The following is a 27,458-nucleotide window of genomic DNA, read 5'->3' on the forward strand; positions in this document are numbered from 1 at the left end:
GTTCTAACTGAGGCTAGGCTATTGCTGTTACCCTCCTGCCATGATCAGAGCTTTATATAGCTCAAAATCACCCTATCCTTCACTGTCTTCTTCAGCTAACGGGGAATATGAAAAGCATTTTTGCTTCGCCCATCTAGCCAGTCCTTTCAAGGACTTCCAAACTTGTGAAAACGCTAGGAACATAGATTAGAGATAAAGTATTTGAAAATTAATCTCCAGAATATAAAGGGACTTCAAAATTCAGACAGATCGATATCTAAACTACAATATGCTGACCATTACTATAGCAGAACAAGAAGACCAACATGTGGTACATTGATTTGGTAATACCAACAGATTTCAGAATAGAAAGAAAACCGCATGAAAAGTTGATAGAATATAGAGATTTGAAGAAAACAATCAGTTAATTAGTAACAGAAGAAAAGCAAAAAAAAGTCAGTTTTCCAAAGAGCGCTAGGAGCAATATCACGACAACTTATCAAACAGCTGAAAACTTCGCCTCCTATATATAACATTATATATATATTATTATTATCAAAAATCCAGAAAATGTCGAATTATATTGTTGCATTTTTATCTACTGTTCGACTGTTAATTATGTTAACCGAATGTAGAAATAATAATAATACTCTATATGTTCAAAACATACGGTAAGGTGGATATCCGTGATTTACAGTAACAGATATGACATCTGAACAGATGCTGATCATACCATGTAATTTTAACAATCCTAATGACTAAAAATGTTTATTTAATAAATAAACAATTTATTAAATAAACAATGAAAGTAGTTAATTTGTAAAAACGTATATATCATTAATATAACTAGACCAAACAAGAAAATAATATAAAAAATTAAATAAAAATTAATTTAAATTTTATTTATTTAAGTAAAAATTTGTAAAAATTGTTATTTAGAAAACATTTTTAATTTTTATTTAACACCATAACATATAATGTATTATATATATATATTAGGCATGTTTATTTATGTGTTATAGTTATTTGAGAGGGAGAAAGAGGTCGACCGTGAGATGCGGTGATCAATACCCTTGGAGGGTAATGGATGGCAATGCTGTAGCCACTGAAGTTCTAACTGAGGCTCGGCTATTGCTGTTACCCTCCTGCCATGATCAGAGATTTAATAGTTCAACAACACCTTATCCCTACACTGTCCTCTACAGATAACGGGGAAGATGAAAAGCATTCTTGCTTCGCCCCTTTAAGCCAGTCCTTATAAGGACTGTTATAGGTATTTATCAGAGAATGGGGAATAAAAAAGCATCTTGCTTCATTCTTCTCGCCTCTTAAAGTTCTTAAAAGAACTGGGCGATGGACTGAGTCCTTGACTCTTTATCCCGTCATCTGAATGAAGATAATCTGTGTGGATGGAGTGTTATTGAGCTAAAAAGCTCTAGTCTGGGTAACGGCAATAGCCGAGCCTCAGTTAAAACTTCATGGGCTACAGCATTGCCATTTGTTACCCTCGAAGTCCTAAAAAGGACTAGAGATCTTCCTTCCTCCACTCTTCTCGCCTGCGATGATATTATGGTTTATTTATTTTTGGATGTATTTTATGTGTATATATATATATATATATTATGGTTTATTTTAGGATATATTTTATGTATATTAGATATGTGAAGAGCCAAAGGCTTCAATTCGGCGACATATAACTTGTTTAAGTTAAGGGATATTACATCCCATATAGTTTCTTAGCCGAATAAGAAACTCAAAGAGTTTCATGCCGAATATAGTAGAAACTATACATAGAGTTCGGCGATTCCAAGCGTAAGCAAATACCTGGATACTGCAGCACTGATCCCAAAGGGTAGTGCCCTTTGGGATCAGTGCTGCAGTGCTTGCACTACCCTTTGGGATCAGTGCTGCAGTATCCAGGTATTTGCTTACGCTTGGAATCGCCGAACTTTATATGTAGTTTCTACTATATTCGGCATGAAATTCTTTGAGTTTCTTATTCGGCTAAGAAACTATATGGGATGTAATATCCCTTAACTTAAACATTTTATGTATATATTATAAATCATAAATAACTATATATCACATATATATATATATGTATATATTATGGTTTATTTTAGGATGTATTTTATGTATATATCATATATGTATATATCATAAATATCTATATATCATAAATCATAAATAGATTTCTCGAGGTAGGATCAAACTATGTTGTTGTGGCAGGCCCGACGGAACCAATGCATCTTAGTACGTTTGATACTGCTGACATCATAGATATAGTTATCCTGCAAGATATTAAACTTCAGTACAGCCTAAAATCATTGAACGAGTTGTCATCTGATCATAATCCAATTCTACTTCAGCTAGGAAAACAAGAATATCTGTCTCCTCCCTCTCACTCATTTATATCGGGAAAGATTGTCAAAAGTACTCTGGGAATAAAAAAGCATCTTGCTTCACTCTTCTCGCCTGCGATGATATTATGGTTTATATGGTTTATTTATTTTTGGATGTATTATATATATATATATATATATATATATATATTATGGTTTATATGGTTTATTTTAGGATGTATTTTATGTATATATCATATATGTATATATCGTAAATATCTATATATCATAAATCATAAATAGATTTCTCGAGATAGGATCAAACTATGCTGTTGTGGCAGGCCCCACGGAACCAACACATCTTAGTATGTTTGATACTGCTGACATCATGGATATAGCTATCCTGCAAGATATTAAACTTCAGTACAGCCTAAAATCATTGAACGAGTTGTCATCTGATCATAACTCAATTCTACTACAGCTAGGAAAACAAGAATATCTGTCTCCTCCCTCTCACTCATTTATATCGGGAAAGACTGTCAAAAGTACTCTGGGATTGCATTGGATCTGTTCCTCATATAAATTCAAAAGAAGATGTCGAAACCACCGCAGTCACAAGTATCACCCAACAAACTAACTCCGCTATAATTGCAGCCACTTCCTACAAATCTGTCCTCAAGCCTGGTCGTCTGCCCGAAGACATTATGAACTTGATCAGAGAAAAAAACAGAGCAAGGAAAAGATTTCACAACACTCGCGCGCCACAAGATAAAACAGTTCTTAATAGACTAAATGGGGCAGTCAGAGATGCACTCAAAGCTCTCAGAGACCTAGTATGGGAAGAACGAGATAGAGGCTAACTCATCTTCTGATCAATCTATCTGGGAACTACTGAGAAATATCAGAAACAAAGGAATCTCCCTTCTCCCCCCACCCTATATTTTCTGACCAGGACCTTGTTCACACAGACATAGAAAAGGCAGAAGCCATTGCAAAAAGTTTAGAATAGCAGTGCAAACCTTCAAATGAAAACCTAGAGTTCGATCACTTGTTATACAATTCACAGACAGGTAAGACACTCATTAAAACTTCCTTATACTGGTGCTGACCATATTGCACCCACATTACTTGCTGAAATATATGATGTTATAAAAAATTTAAAGAACAAGTAAGCTCCTGGTCCAGATGGCATCACAAATAGGTTGATCAAGCTGCTGATCCAAAAAGCTGCAGTGCACCTGACCATAATAATAAATGCAATCTTAAGGTTTCATTATTTTCCTCCCACCTGGAAAGAGGCTGATGTAATCCCAATTCATAAGCCAGGCAAGGACCCGCACCTTCCTCACAATTATCGTTCTATCAGCCTCATCTTCAACTTGGGTAAGATTGCAGACAAGGTCATCCTCTCACGACTTCAAACTTCAGTAAATGAACTAAACATCCTTCCTAAAGAGCAATTCGGTTTTCGGCAACACCATAGTACTACCCAGCAAATCTTCAGAATAGTTGAATATATTGCCAACAGCTACAACTTGCGTCATTTCACTGGAGCAATTTTTCTTGATCTATCCAAAGCATGTGGCAAAATGTGGCACTTCAGATTGCTACATAAACTTATCTCAGCCGTTATTTCACTGACAATGGTACATCTAGTTAGATCATATCTACAAAACAGATGAATTCAAGTCAAAATCAAAGGTACTACCTCATCCCAGCGCCATATCTTGGCCGGAGTACAGCAGGGATCCCTTTTGGCTCCATTACTGTTCTCTATATACATGTCTGACATTCCGCACAACCCAATGTTATCAATCATGGCCCTATATGCGGATGATAAAACATTATTAGCCAGATCTCTCCGGTCACACCTCATTACTAAAAAGCTTCAAAAAAACCTTCTAAAGTTAGAGAAATGGTTCATCAAATGGAGACTACAAGTGAATCCCCCCAAAAAGCTCAGCCATTCTCTTCACGAAAAGGTCGATATCTTCTGCAGGAGACGTCTTACTATTCAATACTAAAATTCCCTGGCAGACAGAAACAAATACCTTGGTGTCGTGCTCGACAAAAAATTAACTTTTAACCAACACATCAAGACTACGTGTGTAAAGGCATCGAAAGCCATTGCCCAGATCTACCCCCTAATTAACAGGAACAGCAAGCTAAACATTAGAATCAAATTGCTTTTACCAGTTGACGATTCGTCCCATAGTCACTTATGCTTCTCCAGCCTGGAGCCATACCTCCAATAGTAACATTCTCAAACTGCAACGTGTACAAATCAAGTGCCTGCGAATGATTATAAACGCCCCATGGTTCATCAGAAACAATCAACTTCATCGAGATACAAACATTCCTTATCTCTTCTCTTTCCTACAATCGATAGCAACAAAGGTTTCCTTAAAACGTCCATACACCCCAACGATCTAGTTCAGCAAACTGTAGCCTACGAAGCAAAGGATATATTTAAACATAAAAGACCAAAAGCCATTTTAACTTCCTGTAGCGATGCATAATCTCCATACCCATTTAGGGCGAGCAAGCTGCTCATAAAATTTTACCCTCATTGTAGCCGTAACAGATAGCAGGGAATATGAAAAGTATCTTGCTTCATCCCTAAAGCCATTAATGTCAATTCTCGAGGTACGGGAACCTCGTGTGGTAGCCGGGATAAGAATAGCGCACTGTAGCCCATGCATGTTGTAAGAGGAGACTAAAATGAGACGCAGAGTTTCTAGAGTTTCGCTCTCTTTGGTTTCTTCCGGAATTTTGCTTCTGGTTAGGGGGAGCTTAGAGTTTTTGGGGGGGTTGCCCTGAGAGAGCATTTTGAGTCTCTTGTGAGGTGTTCTCGGTCAGTCGGTGGATGCTTTTCCCTGGAATATGAGCGATTCTGCTCAGTAGTGGTATGTGTGTGTGTGGGGGGGGGGAGAGGCCGTCACTTAGTAGAACCAACGCTGAGTTGGACGGTCTTTCGGCTACTCGTAGGGAGTGGTCCGGGAATCGTCTTAATTTTTAGAGAGGACTTTAAATTTTTTTTTTCTCCAGGTACTTGTTAACTTGTGTTGCTCGCAAGATACACGCTCATCCTTTTCTTGTCTAATAGGAAAGTTGCCATTGCATGGAAGTAAATTTTACGATATTAAAATCTTTAATTTGTATTTTTTTGTTTTTATTTTTCCCCTTAAATAAGTGTTAAATCTACATTATTCTTGATATATTTATTAGCAATCGATTAATATTGCAGATACGGTTGATACGTTTTCTACTTTCTGTATTAGTATTTCCAACTACATTGCTAGTTCCGTCTCTTCCTAAAATAACTTAAACGACTTTTCCCATATGGCTACTGGCTTGGAATTCATAATACAATTAGCTCAAATCAAATACTTAGCTTCTCTCGCTCTCTATCTACATCAGTCACTGCTAAGGCTTGGCTATTAGACTACAGCGCAAATTATACGAACACCCTAATTCTGCTCTAATACTCTGTTAGTGACAAATAGTGGGTTCAATATAGCAAGTAGAAAAGAAAGAAATGTCCACTAAATGGCTGCAATATACAGGAGACCAGGAATATTAGTAATTTCTAAAAATATATATGTGAATCCAGTATTAATTACACCGTGAGCATTAATTGATGTGATCTTCAGGTGAAAGAGAAGAATTTCGTCGCCCAGTATGAGACCACTGGGTTTATTACGGGAAACCTCTGAATTGGCTTGAAAGAATGCCATCTATGGTATCTAATCGTTGATATAATTCACATAGCGACATAGCTAATTTTTTTTTTAGTTCAAGTCTCTCATTATTGGCCTTTTGAGCATTAAAAGTGGCGCTGAGATTCATCAGAGAGAGAGGAAGATAAAAAAGGAGTGAAATAGCGATAGAAGAAAGAAAGAGGCCTCAGTTGTCCTTCTAGCTGTTGACCCACCGGGTACTTCTACAACGGTAGTTTGACTTTTCACTCATTAAAGGAAAAGTCCCAAAAACGGAACAAAAATACACTAAAAACCGAACAAGAGTAAACATATATAATAATATAAAAACAGTACTATTAAAACACCAGTATACGACGTATAAAAGCCTGTAAAACCTAATAAACGGATGAAAACAATAAAAGTACATGAACAAATTGAGGAGACCAAGAACAGAAGATCCCGTCCTAAAAGGGCTTAGGACGTCTCGATGTTGACCTTCGCAACCCGGGTTTGTTCAGGCAAACCCCTCCTACATTGGAATGAAATGAACGTAGACTAAAATGACAAAATTGTTAAAATCTGAGTTTAAAAGGTCATAAAACGATGATGTTATAAATATATGCACACTTTAATTCTCCCCTATGTAATCTGAAATATGTTGGTGGCCTACACCATCTCCTTAGGGACCGTTTTTCGCCCAAAGGTTATCTTTTCTGCTCCAGGAATTGAGGAAAATAGGCTGAGAAGCAGTTCCTAATTTGATGGTAGATTCTGCCTTCTTCAGTGAGGAGATGTTTTTTTACGTATTTTCCATATGTGATATTTTATAACATTGAGGAGAAAAATAAAGTGTTTTTTTGTTTTTTTATCACCGGTGTGTCTATGGGAGGACTGTAACAGTACAACCTCAGAGAAAGTGGGCAACGAGATCCTAAGCACTTCAGCTAGCCTTTGTAAATGTACTGGTACACTGGTAGAAGAGGAAGAGGTTAGCACTTCAGCTAGCCTTTGTAAATGCACTGGTAGAAGAGGAAGAGGTGCCCTACAGTTTCAACTGCATGGCATCTTCGCAAAAGGGGGACATAAGGTCCGGGGTGGTCTTGTGATTTCACTAGTTTCACCAGGAGTCGGCTGTAAGCGATTTTGCAAGCCAAATCCGGTGAAAAGGCTGTTTCTGATATTCGTAAAAAAGCACCTCTTCATTCATGCGAAAATCAGTCGTCTCAAAACCAAAGAAATCGAAAAGTTTCAAGTACAGCTGCTTTGGACTAAACTAAAGCACCCGAACCCCATCTGTAACAAATCTTTTTTTTTTTTTTTTTTACATATTACCACTCTGGCACTATCTCCGTACATGGTCCAGCTGTTCGAAAACAGAGTACTAAATATCCAATAAAGTATTTATAATGAGATTTACAGATTGGTGTTTTGATGCCAATGCTTTCCGTATGCTTTGAACAACGACGAAAATACTTGTAAAGGAGACTTAACTACAGCTATAATACAATTATAACACAATTATGAAAATTGCAAAGTGTTTTTTTATAAAAATATAATATGAAAAATAAAATGGTGTCTTCATATAAGGAAAGTAAACTTAATAAATTTGAAAGTAAAAAATGCAAAATGATATTTTATTTTTCAATTTAAATAAAACTTATAATTAATTTCCTTTAAACTTTTTATATTATTGGAATTTACCTTTGTAAATAAACCAGTGCGCTTTTTAACTAGTTAAGTAAAAGAATATTCGAAATCATGTAAATTAGAGACTTCACAACCTACTGTTTCTAATATAAATATAGGAAATAAGAAAATAATAAATTGAAAGAATGGGGTGGGGGGATCATTTCTTAAAAATTTACCGAAGAGAACTATAAAACAAATTATTCCTGTGATTATTTTTTATTTTATGTGACCACTCACTGAAAACCGAAATCTGTAGGATATGTTTGATCTCACACGGCATTGAAAATCAGTTTGTATAGTGGACTGTAAACAGGCTCACGCAAGCAGCAGTAGATTAAAATGCTTAATTTTTTTTCTTCTATGCACATTGTTATGGTACATCATGCAGTGATATGCAGGAAAGCTAAGGGATAGATACTGTAATTAGGAAATCTTGTGTGAACACCATATATGGAATATGGAACTTTTTCAAAAGAAATCATGGTAGTGGTAGTCAGCCGACGCCGAGCGATGTCGTCTGACCACCAGCCATATTAAGGATTCGAACCCGCACTGCATTGTGAAGAGAGGCGTGAGGAAAACCCGACACCTAATTCTGGAGACGAAACATGAAAGTCCTTATAAGGACTGACTTAAAGGGGCGAAGCAAGAATGCTTTTCATATTCCCCGTTGTCTGTAGAGGACAGTGTAGGGATAAGGTGTTATTGAGCAATTAAAGCTCTGATCATGGCAGGAGGGTAACAGCAATATATAGCCGAGCCTCAGGTAGAACTTTATTGGCTACAGCATTGCCATCCATTACCCTCCAAGGGTATTGGATTGAATGAATCAATCCTCACATCTTCCTTCTTCAACTGACTCACGAAACATGAAAGAATTTGATTATTTTATATATCTATGTATTTGTAAAAAATAAAATGGTGTTTTTATATAAGGAAATAATATTTAATAATTTTTAAGTAAAAATGTATAAAATTATATTTTGCAATATAAATAAAACTTATAATTAATTTGTATATATATACCAATTACCTGACTCCAATTATGTGATTTTGATTATTCGAAAAGTCATAACATACCTATAGTTTTGAGTACCATAATATTCTGCTAATTTATTAAACAAATTTGGAGTGCTGCTATCAATGTTCTATTCCGTTTTTGTTTTTTATTTCTTGATTGCCGATTCTTTTATGTATATTTCGGTTAAGCATATACACTACGTTCCAAAAAGTAGAAAATACCTTCTTTGTTCATGAGATTCTTGACTACCAGTGAAAAACAATATGACGCACAGTTATAAAAACAAGCGATGAATGATAAATCACTAGGATGAAGGGAATTGAGCGTGGTTTTGGCTTCCACCGAGATATCAAAATATGTTAGGTTGCCATTGCGAATGCAGCAGAAAATATCATCTGTGGCTGGTATCATTAAAATGGTGAAAATCGTGTAGAAAAATATTAGATAGAGAGGTGTTGTAAATGTTCTCTTTTCCCATCTCTGTGTGCATCAGTGGATTCCTCAACCTGGATTAAGTCCCGTTGTTATAGAGATTTATGTTAGCAATGAAGAACTACTCGTCATAGTGGATGATCGCTAGCCTCTTTATCTCATTTGGTATCAACGATGCCCTTTGGTTGGAAAGGCCTAGATGCGAAACCCATCTAAGCAAAAAAAACATTTTAAGGATTTTTCAACGGTGAATTAACTGTTCACATACGGAAATGGAAAATTTTGATTTATTTCCCTTCTCATACCGCCAGGGAAAATGAACATCGAAAGGACATCAGTCGATAATAACTGAACTATGAGGCTCGCAACCAACTATGAGAAGCAACCATAGAGTTGCTTACTATAGAATGTTCAGTAATTATATCGATATTTCGAACAGTTAGGTGTGTGTGTGTGTGTGTGTGTGTGTGTGTGTGTGTGTGTGTGTGTGTGTGTGTGTGTGTGTGTGTGTGTGTGTGTGTGTGTGTGTGTGTGTGTGTGTGAGTGTGTGTGTGTGTGTGTGTGTGTGCATTGAGAAAGTCTATCGAAACATTCAAGTTGAATATCATGATGGAACATCAAACATCACCATGATGATGTTCCACCATGCCATACTGCAAAGTCTACAAAATTTCAGAAATGGGAGTGCATAAGTTACATTAGCTAGTACAGGGTTGCGATCCTAATGGGAATCCTATGTTTGAGATGAGTTAGATTTAGATTGTTGTGTGAAGGCAACACTAACACGAATAACTTCAGTGTAGAAATTGATGTCATTTCTGTGGAGTAGTTGGTGTCATGGACCAAATTTCTGTGTCCATTTATCACATTTAATAGAAAATATATTCTAGACATTTCGTCTAATGTGAGCCAAATATAGGCCAATTGTGTATTAACAAATATAAAAAAGGTTCGGAAACTACTCAGGTATTCGCATATTTTTGCAACACGCGTATGTCGACACCTACACTACGTGTGCTGAATGTGTTTAACAGGTTAGCCATAAACTTAAATGAGTAACACAGACAATACCATCGACATAATCATTGCTCTACAATTTAACTAAGCCCAGATCAGATATCTCGAATTGTTAGTAAAATATTATATTTCCTCGTAGTTTGCTTAATTAAGGAATAATTATACGAAATAAAAAGAATTACTTTGAAACTGGAATTCAGTTAAAGAAACAAAGGTAGGTCCAGCTTATTGACTTTTAGCATTTTACTGTACGATTCACAGCATTTCAAATACATCGTTGCTCATTACGTTGATACTAGTGTTGTATTTCTTATTCGTGTGGGAGGAGTCGTGTTGGCTCAATTTATGCACTTTGTAGGATATTAGTTTTGATGAACAAGAAGAAAAAAAAACTTTAAAGAGTTTTTATTATTTTGTTGTTTCACTCTCTTTTTTTTTCACTTTAGTTGTCTGGTAAACATCTATCGCCCACCAAGTTTCTAGCCGTATAGATCGTATAATTTTATTAAGCAGGAGTAGAAACATATTTGGTTACACACACACACACATGGAACACCTCTGCTAAGCTTAAGCAGTACATTTTGAAAGAATTGCAAAGTCGTTTAACTAATAACAAGATAAAACATATATCTGGTTGCTTATAAAAACAACTCATTAATGAAAAAAACCATCAAAGTTATTCTTGTTCCTAAAGCTTTCAGACGAATGATTTCGCTTATTTTTAGACAAAAAAAAAATTAACTTGCTCCCGCTACCTGCTTTAAAATAATTTATTTTGATTTAGTACTAAATTAATGTACAATTAACGTTGCTGGTTCCAAGTCTGTGGCTTTTTGTTCTCCCCACTATATGATAAGGGTACAGTGAGAGAAAAGTTTATGTATAATAATATTTGGGTTATTAGGTTTGGAAAAAGAAGCAACTCCATGCAATGTTTTGGTTAATTACATAGTTAGCTTTTATAATATCTTTATTTTTCTTCAGAAATAATACTGTAATTTATAATTTAATTAAATATTTCCCAAAATGCACATTATATTAAAAATATATAAAAAAAATTCTATAAACATATAATACATACCAATAAGAGTTTTCCATTATATTAATATAATTAAATTACGTTAAAAGCTTTTTTTAAAGGTGGATTCATTCAATCCAATACCCTTGGAGGGTAATGCTGTAGCCAATGAAGTTCTCACTGAGGCTTGGCTATTGCTGTTACACTCTTGCCATGATCACAGCTTTAATAGCTCAATAACACCTTATCCCTACACTGTCCTCTACAGATAACGGGGAATATGAAAAGCATTCTTGCTTCGCCACTTTAAACCAGTCCTTATAAGGATATAACGACTTTTTTAAAGGTTAAGTACAACGATACTCTTCACAAGAAGACGAGCATCCCCCAAAGGAGACATCACCCTGTTCAACTCTAAAATTCCCTGGAAAACTGAAGCAAAATACCTAGGAATACTTCTCTATAAGCGATTATGCTTCAACGGCCACATCAAGAGCATATACACCAAAGCTTCAAAAGTTATCGCCCAGCTATACCCCTTGATCAACAAACACAGCAAACTAAGCTCAACAAATAAAATACTACTGTACAAGACAGTGACCCGTCCCACAGTCATATACGCCTCCCCAGCCTGGAGCCATACCTCCAAGACAAACATCCTCAAGCTACAAAGACTACAGAACAAATGCCTGCGAATGATTCTGGACGCCCCGTGGCTCATCAGGAACGCCCAGATCCACCGGGACATAAATATCCCCTACATCTCTCCACTACTACGCTCCCTAGCAGAAAAATTCTTTATGAAGACATCTATCCATCCAAACCAACTGATACAACAAGCCGGAAACTATGACGGTAATGACTACTGGAAACATAAAAGACCGAAAGCCATCCTAACACCCAACGACGAATAACCACTTCTGCCCACTCAGGGCGAGCTAAAATAGCTCACAAATCTCTCCCATCACTGCTCCCGAAACAGACAACAGGGAATATGAAAAGCGTCAAGCTTCACCCTCTGCGCCATATATGTCCTGCGTTTTTTAAAGGTTGATAGGTTCGATCGCTATCAACCCTTGGAGAATTGGTTGGCAATGCTGTAGGCGAAGAAGTTCTAACTTAACTGAGACTCGGCTATTGCTGTTACCCTCCTGCCATGATCAGAGCTTTAATGGCTCAATAACACCTTATCCCTACACTGCCCTCTACAGATAACGGGGAAGATGAAAAGCATTCTTGCTTCGCCCCTTTAAGCCAGTCCTTATATAAGGACTTTTTTAAAGGCTTGACTTATACTTATATTTGACTGAGCGTGTACATGTCTGGAAATTTAACAATTAAATGGAACTTATTCAAGGCAAGGAAAGAAGACACATCGATTTGTCTAATTTGTGGCTCAATCGAAACAGTTGAACATTTTTTGTGCGATTGGATAATATTGGAACGTAAATACTGTAAGTATTACAGTCGAATAGGTCATATTCCTGCTCTTTCCTCTGCTATTAAATAAGGCAACTAGATTATATATGTTTTTCATTACAGAACTTAAATGCCGTATTTGGAAATCCAGACAAAGAGATTGGAAAGGAAAAACGAGGGGAATAATAAACCTATCGCAATAGAAAAAAATAAAAATAAAAATACACTTATATAGGAAAATAATATAGTGCAAAAATAAGTCCCTTGACTTATTTTTGCACTATATTATTTTCCTGATTGAAGAAATTAAAGAAAAAATCGAATTACAACAAGTTAGGAATTATTCCATGATCCAGACCAATAAGAGCAAAGTTTGATGTTAAGATCCTTGTTGTTTAATACGTTCATAAATGATTTAGGTTAACATATTAAGAGAAAAATGCTCCCTCTCTTAATGATGTGAAGTTCTGTGATGGAGAGCAGATTGCATAGGGTTTATTTGTTGTTCATTTTTTCCTGGCATCAAGTCAGTCGGTCTTAGACTAGACTGTGGCTGTTGAGTTTGTTTTCCCTTTACAAATATACTTCTCTTCTAACAGAGATTTTGAACTCTGCCATATTTGGAGCGTATGGTCGTCCCTATGCCGGTCCTAAGCTCGGTTAAAAGAGGAAGGTTGAGCGACGGGCTAATCACCGATCCTCATAAAAAAACCCATGATTACAGAAACCACGAGCGAAGCAAGAAATCCCTTGGGGCAGAGTGCTACGGATGACAACTTACAGGGTCGTGCCGTGGGTAGGAGGCGCCCTAGTGCAAATTTTTTTTCAGCGTCCTCCATAAAATAAGTTTCGATGAAAAATTTTTGCAAAATTTAAATTTTACTTTTTTAAAAGTACAAAACAGTTTATACGCATAGATAAAAATAAATTTTATTTAACAGTAGTAGAACATTGTAATTACTGAAATTCATTAATAAGGAATAAGGAATAAGGAATATATATATATATATATATATAAACAAAAATTGCATTTATTTTAATATAAAAAGAAATATTACATAATGAAAGTTAATTTGGATATATGCTTTTAACTATATAACAATTAGGATAAATGTAGATTTATTTTACATATTTATCCGTCTTGCTTTAGCTGCCACAAAATTTTTAATAATATCTTTAATGTCTAATGAATCCATAATATTATTTTCAATTGATATAACTGATGAATTCGTTAGACGCTCTCCGGACATTGTTGACCGCAAATAATTTTTCATTAGTTTCAGTTTTGAAAAACTTCTTTCCCCTGATGCTACGGATATTGGTAATGTTAAATAAATGCGCTTCACAATCGTAGTATTCGGAAACGTGTCGGTTAATTTATTTTCGTATATATAATTTAAAACATCCTGAGGAGCCGACTCTTTTTTAATAAAACATGGCAAAGTTTTTAATTCCTCAAATAAAGTCATACCATGAATATCGCGATTGTCGGAATCTTGATTGTCGCTCAGTTTTAAGTGCAAATCTTTACAATGTTTCATTAAATCTTCATCGCTCCAATCTTTTAATTTGTTAATGTCTCTTATAACTTTAAAGTCCTCGCTATGTTGTTTTAAGCGTATGAATCTTTCCGTGACTGAAGTTATTGTCGTGTCTAAAATCGCGAAGAGAAAATTTATTTTAAAATTTTGTTTAGGATCATGCGTTGTCTCATCTGATGCTTCGTAACCAAACATTTTTGTTTTTGTTCTTTTGCGAATGTCTGGAAAAATAGGATCAATATTAAGATCGTTTGCTACTTCTTCAGTTCTAATAATATTTTCCAGTTGGTCTGTTCCGCGAGTATTTAATTCTTGTATAACATAATCAAGATTTTGTTAAATCTTTGAAATTGCGTTGTCTTCCTGAACTCTAGAATCGATATCTTTAGTTTCATCTTCCGTAATATCAAAAAGAGCCTGGTAAATTTCCTTGATATTATTTTTAAGTGGCTTTATTGCTTCTACTCTACTTTCCCACCTAGTAGTAGAAAGTGGTTTCAAATTTAAAACATGAATGCTTTTTTAATATAGTCCAACGCTTCACAGATATTGAAAAATAATTATATAATTCTTGTATTACCCCCCAAAAAATTATAGTTTCACAGGATATCTTAGCTGCATCATTAACTACCAAATATAATGAATGAGCAGCACACGGAATAAAAAAAGCCCTTTTTTATATTTTTTTTTCTGCAGTCCATTGTTTGCCTCGCATATTTGCACCGTTATCATAAACTTGACCGGTTAAATCCAGAATGTTAATATTCAATAATTTAAAATTTTTTTTTATAAATTGAAATAGTCCTTGCCCAATGGTATCTTCTACAGATTGAAAACCCAAAAAATGTGCATGAATTTCTGCTCTATTTTTATCTTTATTTTGATTAACAAATCTAATAACAATAGATAATTGTTCTATGTGGCTTATATCCGGAGTGGTGTCAAGAATTAATGAATAATATTTTGCCTCTTTAACCATTTCTAACATTTTTTTGTTTTATAGCTTCAGAAATTATACGGATGATTTCATTTTGTATTTTATCACCTAAATAATGAGCAATGTTCCTTTTTTGTGATGTTTGGATGCGATGCAAGTGTTCTGCAATTATCGAATCAAGTTTAGAGACAGTTTCTACTAACTTTAAAAAATTGCCGTTATCATTTTCAAAACGTTTTTGTGAAGAACCTCTAAAAGCTATACACTGTCTTGATAAATATTGTATTATGTAGATTAACCGTTCTATGACAGATTGCCAATATTTTTTCTCAGTTTCATATAATCTTTATTGTGTGTAATCAATAATGCATTTCTTAATCACCGACATTTTAAGTTCGCTGTATTTTGAACAGTTTTTAATGTGCGCGGAACCTGTCTCGTGTATTTTTAGTATATGACTTTGAGTCATATACTAAAAATACACGAGATTTAACGATTGGCAACAGTCAAATGTTGCGAATCGTTACAACCATATTCCCATATTCGTTAGTAAGTTGGGAATTTTGACTACCAAATATTTTGCAATAATAACAGAAAACCAAATTTCGCGATTCTGAATAAACTAAATAACTTCGTAAAAGTTTTTTTCCATTTGCTAACGTTCGATAATAGTATGGGAAAACTTGCGGCCAGATTCATCTGTGAAATTCTTTATTAACTACTTTGCAATTTCTAACTTTGGTAGTTATATGATTCGGCCAAGTACCTGGATCATTAACATTAAAATTTAAAGTAAAATTTGAAGTTTCGTGTTTCGCTGAATCGGAATCCAATATTTCTTCTGCTGCAACTTCTGTAGACAGTCCAGTCAGGCCAGTTTCATTTTCGCATGTAACATTTGTTTCTTCATAGTTATCTTTTGTCCTCTCTTTTTCTGCAGTAGAGCTACACGAAGTACTTGCTTCGTCAGAACTTTCTGTTTTTCGTTTTTTATGTGGTCCTGAAGTTAAAAATTTATTCAGCGATCCAGCCAATTTATGTTCCAGTTGTACTCGTTGTAATTGTCTTTTCCTATTTTGTGCACCAGATAACTTCTTTGGCTTTTTTCCGACATCTAGGGATTAACATACTTGGTTAGACTTTAAAATAAGAAGAGCGTTAAAAGTTATCCACCAAAATAAATAATAATTTCTGAAATTTTCCCTTACTTATTTTTTAACCCCTTAACCGACTATTATTTTTAAGGTGAATAGCCCAACACTCATTACTATTTTTTTTATTATAGAATTTGATTTGTCAGATGTTTTGAATAATAAATATGCTTACATTTTAGGTATTTTTTTGAAAATTAGCAAGTAGAGATATTAGCCACTGATTGATTTCTCAGTAATATTTATTTAATATTTTTTACATTCTGGTAATTGTTTAATAATTAAGAAATTTCTAGAATATTAAAACTATTAATTAAAAAAATTAGTAAAAGGTCCTCAATGTCTTCCAACCAGAACAAGAACAAATATATAAATAAATATCTTATTGAAAATTATTTATTTTCTAGACGTCTACCCAACATAACATAAAAATCTTTTGTTTTCAAAATAAGATAATCAACTAAAATTAAACAATTTAACTGATTTTCAAACTTAGCAAAAATATAACAGATATACTTACTTTACGTGAATAATAATCCAAATTCACAAAAAAATTACTAAATAACAATAAATATATTTTATAAAACAAAAGGCACAATAACACTGTTACTGTAACGCACAAAATGAAATGATGCAAAAATACACCAAAAAAGTATCAAGAAAGGGCCAATTGCAGTATGTGTAAACAAAGATCATCTAAAGGTTTTATAGCTCATAAATAACCTATGTTTATTAATTTAATTCGAACCGCGTCAGCCTGACGTGCCGATAGTCTATCCCGCATATATACGGGATTTTTAACTATGGTCCCTCAGCTGATTAATATGTTTATAATTTATAAACTAGTATCTTTACAATTTTATTTGTCTATCAAAAATCTAAAAATAAGTACACAATTAAAATCAAAGTCAAATTGTCTAAAGTCACTTAAACACAGAATACACAATACACTCAATATTTCACATTTAAAATTCAAATAACTCCGAAAAAAATGTAAGAAGTGCGTATTTGGATAGACGCTCTTTTGTCTATCCAAATTCGAAGCGGAATTTAAGAAAACGAACATCATAATGTACACCTATGTTTCAGACTAAATATTTTGGATAGATCAATGTTTCTGAAACTTCAGATATGCGTATACCCTTCTTTAATTTTCATTATTAACAAAATACTTATCAAAATAATAATAATAATAAATAAAAATATATTTCTTTGTAAATGTCTGTTTTATTTGAATTTAGATGTACATTTAAACAACAAAATAGGATTTATTTTTAATAGAACAAAATTTATAAAGATACTATACATTTTTACTTAATATAAGTAATTGATCATCAGTGATAGGAGTGAAATTGCTTATTTCTATATCTGCTATATCGCTCTCTTTTGTGCGTTTTATAAATCCAGTCTTTAAACAATGATCCATACTTAACAATTTGAAAGTAAAAAAATTACCGTATTCACTCGACTATAACTCGCACTTTTTTCCCAAAATTAAATCTAAAAAATCATGATAAAGTTTTTAGGAAACTAGTTTCCGAAACTAAAGTTTAGGGAAAAAACTTTAAAACTGAAAATGTGTATGACTTACCAAGATGCTTCTATTCTCCATCACTTCTTCTGTCCTCAAGAGCGGTTCATTGCGTGCAATCAAAGTTATCTACCCAAATAGAGTCATCTTCTTTCCCATGATATCAAGAAAAAATTACCAGTAATTTAAGGCTTGAGATACGTAATGAACAATCCTTGACTAATTACTAATGAGAAGTGAAAGATGTGCGCGATTGTAGGCCAGTATAATAGAGAAAAAGCCACTATTAAGAAGTGCATATGATTGGTGAAGTATTGACAAAAGATCGCACGATCCAAACAAAACTAGCTGACAATTGAATTGAAATGCTAATTCTCTTAAACCGATTTCCATAATACCTGAAATGCATTTACTATATATTTCTTAGTTTTAACACGTTCATGATGGAGGGGGGGTTACGTCAAGCAAAACAATATGTTGCACCTGTGCAACATGTGGTTTGCTTGAGTGTATATGGCAGTTTCTGTTGGAGGGAAGATGGGATTCATTAGTTAGTGTTTATATTCCCAGGTGTCTGTAATTTGTTGAGAAACTAATTGTTGAAAAATTATATGTTGAAAAATAAACTATTTGTTGAGAAATATATTACACGGTCTGCAAATGATGTCTGTGAACCTTATCCAGTGACATGATAAAACTAATTGGTTTTCGTGTTTCTGCAGTATAATGGGTGTTGGGGATAGCATATTGTTTACTGCAGGGAACGAATTATTGCTCAAATGTGAAATTCGGGGCGATAGAGACTCGCAATTTGAGTAGGAGAATTTGAGCATAATATAATGTAATGTATATATATTTATATATAGACTATAAAAGTTTATGAAATTCACATCGTATGATACTTTATGGGTTGTTTCCTTAAGTATCTAATAAGTGGGTTCTAAAATGTTTAGTTTTAGTATGTATAACTATAATTTTTTATTAATAAAATATATTAAGCACATATTTAACTGTCAATGGGAAATGGTGCTTCTTTTATTTGGTAAACTAAATGCTGTAATTTTGTAAAATATCTTGTTGCCGTAATACAGCTGAACGAGAACCCTTATTAAGAAGTGAGGTAGGCTGCCTCTATGCTACCAGTTGATGGTATTGGGCTGAATTCACGGTCTATCTTAAACTAACAATTTCCACTAAAACTATAATAAACAATCGAGAATATTTATAAAATTTTCGCTGAGTCGATGCTTACTCTGTGAAATAAACACTGTGGTAATATTCATAACGTTTCACTTCAAATGATATAATTCAAGAATAAGAAAATTTGTATATTTTTTAAATTATTTCCCGTGGTGAAATGGCGCCCCTATCATCAAGCGCCCTTGTGCGGCACAAGTAGTATAGTAGCCACTAGTGACAAGATCAAGATCAAGATAAGATAAGGAATCGTGACGTGATTGGTTGTTCATTTGGTGACGTCATTGTGGGCATGACGTCATGAGATTGGAATGTTTGGAATTTCCCTGTCGGCATATGTGTCAGTGACGTCAGTTCTTGTGTTTTGGTTCACGTATGGAATTATGGGTGATGGTAGAGATAAGGATTCGTGTTGTGATTGATGGTGCACTAGTGACAAGATCAAGATCAAGATAAGATAAGGAATCGTGTCGTGAATGTTTGTTGTTATCAGATGTAGATAAGTGGCATCATTTGTAAATAAGTGACATTGTTTTGAATGGAAAGGAAGATATATTAGGGGATAAGGATTCATGTCATGATTGGTGGTGCACTAGTGACAAGATCAAGATAAGATAAGGAATCGTGACGTGGATGTGTGTTGTTATAGAATTTGGAATTTCGCTGGGGCCATCATCTGTCAGGGACATCACGTGGTTTTTGGTTCGCTTATTGCCTTATGGGTGATATTTAGAGATAAGAATTGTGACGTTATGTGTTTGGAAATTTACAATTTCGAGATTTTCTGAATAATTTAATTATATGCTATGTCACTCAAACATACAGTTTTTTTTCTTCTATAGGTGGTAATACTAATTTCCAATACATTTTGGGATATTTCTTTCCTGTTAAAGGGTGGGAGTTCTTATAGAAAGTCGTGATGGTGGCAGTGTTTCGAGCTTTTTTGAATAATTTAATTATACACTGGTGTCCCTCAAACACACACACTTTTCTTTCTATAGCTCCTGTATTTTCTTCTATATTCATATTCTAATTCAAATTCATATTTTATTCATAATTCATCCAAATATTTTGATTTGTCTAAAATTAAGATCTTAAAGTTGAATAAATAAATAAATAAACGATTCGTGTGTGAATTCACAGCGATTTCGAAAGTGATCTTACTTAAACATACATAACATATCATGTTTGTTCTTTTAAGTTTACATATTTATTTCACAGATATTATTTGCAATGCAATATGCAGAAATAGGAATTTACAGATATCACCAATGCATATAAACTATTCAGTATTAGAATTACATTTACTGAAACCTACGAGCATTGATTATTGAAATTACAATTATCAATTGTTATGTTTAAGTTTAAAAAAAATTAACTTACATTTCTTTTCAGAATAGGAACATCTTGGTACTATTGTTTTATCAATAATTTAATTATATGCTGGCGTTTCCACGGTATTTTTAAAGAAATAAATTAAAATAAACATACAGTTAAATGGATTACAAAACCGTTTGTATGTATTCCAGAAATTCTAATGATAATTTAAAATTACTTACAGCTTTCCAGAATGGCTCTTCTAAATACGAATATTCCAAAAAAAAATATTCCAAAATAGTTGAATTTTATATCCACACCACAAAACAAACACAAAAACCACAAAGAACGAAATTCTGTAAATACTGTAACCTGAAATAGTTGAGTACCTCATTCTTTAGATTTCAACCCGTAGATGTTATGTTATCGTCATGAGCAATATCCCCCCAGAGAAAAATAATAAAAAAACGCGTTTATTTATTTTTTTCCTAAAAAGTTATCATAAAAAAACGCGTTCTTTATTTTTTTTTCCTAAATAGTAATCAGCATCAGTTGGAGGTGACATCACTAAAAGATATCTGCAAATATCTGCATTGCCACGAGGCTGAGCAGACATCTTCTGGAGGAGAGGGGGTGAGGGGAGTATTGCAGGGAAGACCTCTGTCACCCTCTTGACTACCCTTTCACCTCCACCACCTAATGCTATTTTTTTCCCATCCCAACAATTTCGGACATATGACTGAGAGAAATAGTCACATGGTCTAATATCAAAAACACTTTTTGAGGATAAAATACTTAACATAATAAGGACAAATAATATAGAATACCCTTCGAGCCAAAGAGATAAAAATTCCCCTATGATGGCTCAAAGTAAGATAATCTCACATCAACATCATGTCCAACAGCATGTAGAAACATGTCCGTGAATCATCTGCATGAAAGTTTCATTTTGGAAGGAACGCTCAGGGTTAAGGGTCAGGTAAACAGTACTATAAGGAAAAACAAACGAGTCAAGTGTCTTTGCAGTTACGGCAATTTGTTCATCCCGTGCAGCTATCGTATTGTGTTGTGGTGATTGGTATCCAGGAAAGTAAAGTAAAATAATGGGTGAGCCACAAAAGTCATTGAAAATTTCTTTCTTCAGGAAAATAGTGCAAGACAAAACTCTACACCTAGCTCTAAAAGGATGGAAACCGATTATTATTTTAGAAGACACATATATTGTGATGTATTTATCCAGGACTACTTGGGAAAAGTTACACAGGAAGTGGTCTGATAGCCTCGGCTACTTGTGAAGAAGAGTTGACTACGAAATGGACCTCAGTGAATGTTATATTCTGAAATGCCAAGATAGAGAACTAATACTTGATGATACAGGAGCTGATGGAAGTAAAGTTTTTTCTATTAGTTGTGAAGAAGCTGAGCGATTTTCACCAAAAATGTATGACATTGATAATCATTTACTATTTTTGGAAACTGAATTACCATCTATTCATATCATGGGGAAAATCATCGCTAATCATTTAAATTCTTCAATGGTAATATTAGACTTTCAAGATTTTATCCAATTTGATAAAGATTATTTATTTTGTGACATTTATGAACATTTTACAAAAACTGTTTGTGTATATTTGCTGACAAAAGAATACACAGAATGTTTAGGGAGGCATGGTGTCATTTCCAGACTCACACAATATCAAATGTATGGAAGTGTGGTTACCATGGTATCTGATTTAAAAACTCTTTTGTGTGACCAGCTATTTTGATGTAATGTAACCAAGAAACACTGAGTAACAAAAATTTTATTTATTGAACTCTTTGGAAAATGTTAAGAGTGTAAACTAAATATTGTGAAATATTTTTAGGTAATTACATGTTTCGAATTTTTCTCAGTGAATATACTTGTAAATAGTATTTCAACAAAATAAAATATGCATTTGTAAACTTAAATGAACAAAGACATGTACATTTGTTGTTGTGTTTTTCCACAGTGAATTTTTTACTCAGTTATTCTGATTAGAACTTGATATTTAAATCCACAACTTTCTATCTTAATGCAATTCTGTTTAATTATTTTTAAAAAAATCACAACTGTGAGATTAATCCCAGGAACGGGAAAAAAGTGTTGAAAGCTGATATCCGTATTGATTATTTTAGAAATTGTCTATTGCTACCTATTGATATTGTTTGAGTTATCTGAAAACAATTTGTTCACATAATCGAAAATCCAAACTGTTAGAATTTGGTTGTTTTACAGAGAGAGCAGATAATTAACCCAAAACGTGACTTTTAAAGTTTGGTATATAAAAGATGTTTGTACTCTCCAGATAACACATATACAAATTTTACCTTTCCCCACACAAAGCAAGATAAAAACACACCAACAGTATATTCAGAAGCATGTGAAAACATGTCATTGAGTCATCTGTGCAAAAGATTCATTTTTGAAGGAATGGTCAGGGTAGGGCATGGTAAGTGTAAACAATACTATAAGAAAATACCATAGAGTCGAGTGACTTTGGAATTAAGGTAATCGTTCATCCACTGCAGCTGCTGTTTTGTGTTGTGGTGTTTTGTGTTTGGTAATGTAAAAATAATGGGTGAGCCACAAATTCTTTAAAAGTTTCTTTGTGAAAAGTTCTAATTGTTTAGAATTTTGTATCAGAAAGTGAACATAAAATGTACGATCAGAGCTAAAAATCAGTGAAATAATAATAATAATAATAATAATAATAATAATAATAATAATAATAATAATAATAATAATAATAATAAATAACTATTTATTTGTGGTGCCATATGAAGTAATCTAAGAAGAATGAAGGAAAACGATTATGCAAAATCGACAGTGAGTGAAAAATACAAATTTTAGTTATCATTGGAATAATCGATTGCCAATTTATTTTGAATAAGAGTTAAAATTTATTTCCTAAAGAAATTTGTATTTGTGATGGAATTATTGTATGATATGCATTGACAAAATCACCTTGTAGTTGGAAAGAATTACCTGAAAGAGTTAAAAAACAGAATTAAAAATCAAAACAACTGCAAATGAGAAAGATTACATGGAGAATATCAGAAGCAATACCAAGAAGTACATAAGATGGTAAAGCGCTCCTCCAGAAATGACAAGAGAAACTACTATCAGCTGTTGGCTGAGGATGCTCAGAGAGCGATTGATACTGGAAATCTTGGAGAAGTCTATAAAATTATAAGGCAATTTGGAGAAACCTATCAGATGAATGGAGTTAAAGATAAAAATGGTCAACTACTAACTCAAGAGCAAGAAGTCCAACAAAGATGGAAAGAGGACTTCGAAGAATTATTAAATGTTAAACACGACTCTATAAATCCAAATATCGAATCCCCTTTCGAAGAGATGCCAAATCAATTCGATTTTAATGTAAACATGGGAGAGATCACAGTGCAAGAAATCATGGAAGCAATCGAGATCCAAAAGAATAGAAAAGCAAGTGGAAATGATAACGTGCTGAACTGCTCAACGCTGAGGTAGAAACATCAGCAACTATACTGTATAAACTGTTTAATATCATATGGGCATCTGAGAAGGTTCTGAGTACCTGGAAAGAATCACAAATAGTCAAAATTCCAAAAAAGGTAATCTTACAGAATGCACCAATTAGAGAGGAATCAGCCTATTGTCAGTACCATAAAAGATCTTCAATAGAATCATAATAAGCAAAATAAAAAATAGCATTCAGAAAATTCTGAGAACAGAACAGCACGCTTTAAAAATGGAAGACGCACAGTGAATCAAATATTTATTCTTAGAAACATAATTGAACAGAATGTTGAACTAAATTCAACTATGAATTTCAGTTTTATTGATTTTTTCAACGCTTTCGATAGCTTAGACAGAGAATGTCTATGGAAAAATCCTGAAAATTTATGGATTTCCTGACAAAATAATAAATACTATAAACGATTTGTATGATGGAAGTAAAGGACAAATTCTATTAAATGGAACAGCCTCCGAACGTTTTTACATAAAAACTAGTGTTAAGCAAGGTTGTGTCATGGCTGAAATACTTTTCATCATTGTCATAGATTGGATAATGCGGCATATCCCGAAAAACCTGAAAACTGGAAGAAGATGGACCATTGACACCACATGAGAAGATTTGGACTATGCTGACGACATTGTACTACTATCAGCTAGATTTGAAGACATGAAAATTAAGACAGCAAAGTTAGAGGAAACTGCTAAACAAATAGGCTTACACATCAGTGAGAAGAAAACCAAAATATTAAAAATCAACAGTAAAACGAATGACCCAACCTTTATAAATAGAAATCAAGTAGAAGTGACAAACACTTTTAATTACCTTGAAGCAACTGTCAACACGGAAGGTGATACCAACGAAGACATTGCAATAAGAATAAAAAATCTTGCTAAGCATTTACAACTTTACAGAAAATTTGGAAATCATCCAATATAAAAACAACCTTAAAGGTACACATTAAAGGTACTCAACTGTTAAATCTGTATTACGTTATGGAAGTATATCATGGAAATTAACCAAACAACAAGAAAATAAAATAGATGCCTTCCAAACAAAATGTCTTCAAGGAATTCTCAAAATTACTGGCCAAATAAAATCTCCAATATTGAAATTTACAACAAAACTAAAACCAAATCTATTACAATGGAGTTAACGAAACACAGGACATGGATAGGCCATGTATTGAGAATGCCAACATCAGAACACACAAGAATAGCATTTACATGGACTTCTGATGCTAAAAGGAAGAGGGGTAGACCCAAAATGATGTGGCTCCGGATGCTAATCCAAGAATGAAACAAACTAGGATGGTCGAGCTGGGGGAAAAGCAAGAGAAGCAGCACTGAACCGAAGAGGATGGCATGCTAAACTGGTGGCCTCATGCACCTTATAGGTGTAAAGAGCAATACGTCAAGTAAGCCAAATCATATAGCCTGTAAAAATGAATTTAGGCTAATGCAACTTGCTATCATAGATATCAGCCCTCTGATGGAAGTCTGATAACAATAACAAAAGAAAAAGAAGAATAAGAAGATTGATATCACTATCAAGCTTATTAGAAATTAATTAACTGACTATTCAAAAGATATATTTCGGTGATTACACCACATTTTTTATTATTCAGTTATACAAAATACTGAAATAATAGTTCCCAACAAGTTTCGTGAATCGTAGGATTTACATCTTCAGGGGATAAATAGTATAACTTAAAGTTTAAACAAGAGAATTAATAAATGCAAATCATAACCATCTGGCTATTCATAAACTCAAATAACAGAATGCAGATATAAAACGTTATTCACGTTGAACAATACTGGACGATGTCACGTGTTCTTGTTCTCGTTCATACAGTCCGAGCTCAGATTGAGGTAGATTTTTTATTAGAGCTGACCACACTTGATGGAGAATTAAGCCTTGATTTTTATTCCATGGGGTTGGGTTTTTTTAGAATATTAGCAGCTTCTTTAAATTTTCTTATATAACTGTTGTTTTCTATGTATGACATCGTCGTTTTTTGCCAGAGTACATCGTGTCCAGTGGAAGTGGTATGGAAGGCAAGACCCGTTTTTCGTTCTCTTTTGTATTGTACGTCTTTTTTTGGTGTTCAGCCATGCGTATTTCTCCAGATCTTCCTGTCTGTCCTACGTAGCAAATCCCGCAAGAGCAATGGATCTTGTATACTCCTGGTTTTTTAAGAGGATGATGAATACATGATGTACTCTGGCAAAAAACGACGATGTCATACATACACTTTACCTTACACTGTCCTCTACAGATAACGGGGAAGATGAAAAGTATTCTTGCTTCGCCCCTTTAAGCCAGTCCTTATAAGAAATAAGGAAACAATTTAATTCGAGAAAGATAGTCCTTTTTAGGACTTCCAGGGTAATAACGGATGGAAATGTTGTAGTCAATGAAGTTTTAACTGAGGCCCGGCTATTGCCATTACCCAGCCATGACTAGAGCTTTTAGAACAATAACACTCCATCCACACAGATTTTCTTCATTCAGATGACAGGATAAAGAGTCTAGGACTCAGTCCATCTCCCAGTCCTTTTAAGGACTTATAACAATTTATTTATTTCGTATTAACTCGAATAAGATTTTGGAATTCCTGACAATCCTTGAAGATGGTGGTCTTTTATGATCTGATATAGTGCTAATTAAACGAATCTTACAGTTTACTTATTCGGAACTTAATGAATATTTTATCATATTTGATCTTTATGTTGGTTTAGTAGCTATTGCTAGCTGAGTAAAACAGGTAAGAATTTTATTTAGTTTGTGCAATTATGAAACATTAAGAGACAGTCGACTTAACTAGATCGCAAGTAAGTGTTTGTTCACTCTTTTTAAGAAAATGCTTTGGAGGCTTGAGGACAAGTGGCCGGGATACCTAAACTTGTGTTCCTTGACATCTGATACTGAAAATCCGTACAGATAATGAAAGAATTAACTTGGTAGATTCTCCAACAAAGGAATTTCAACAGTTGGAAATACAAGAATTTCCAACATTTTTTATCTCGCAGAATGACTGGAGGAATTATGCGAGACTAGAACAGATGGATTTCGATCGCCCCGATTAATAAGGGGAAAAAAATCATTTACTCCTGAGAAAAAAATACAGATGAGGGCATAAGAATTCAGTCAAGCTACAGATTAAAAATTAAAAATGCAATGACTACTAACATAAACGATCCGCTGATCGCACTTAATCTTACGGCCTCCAAAGGGCGAGCTTAAAGCTCACCAATTACCAATAACCATATTATTTTCCCCAAAGACAAAGTGGAATATGAAAAGCATATGCTTCACCCCTCACAACAATAGTTTTGTCGTTGTTAAATAATTTATTTCGAATTCGAATAAATAAATTTTAAATCTTGACATACAAATAAAATTTTAAATCTGGACTTTATATTTAGGAGTAAACAAGTTCAAGTTTGGCTCAGCATATGTTAAACTTAGCCACTTTTAATCTGTGAATTTTATTCCTCACGGTATGAAGCATGGGTCATATTCAAAAATTCTATGAAGCGAATATTGACATTCTCAAGAATCTAAAACTGTTCTACATATTGGGTGGAGGCAAAAGTTAATACTTCAATGAGTATTAACATTTCTATTTCTATACAAAAAAAA

The sequence above is a fragment of the Typopeltis vanoorti genome, unplaced genomic scaffold (genome assembly GCF_054136105.1).
Source record: "Typopeltis vanoorti isolate ZY-2024b unplaced genomic scaffold, IOZ_Tvanoo_1.0 HiC_scaffold_24, whole genome shotgun sequence".
In the NCBI taxonomy this organism is placed as follows: Eukaryota; Metazoa; Arthropoda; class Arachnida; order Uropygi; family Thelyphonidae; genus Typopeltis; species Typopeltis vanoorti.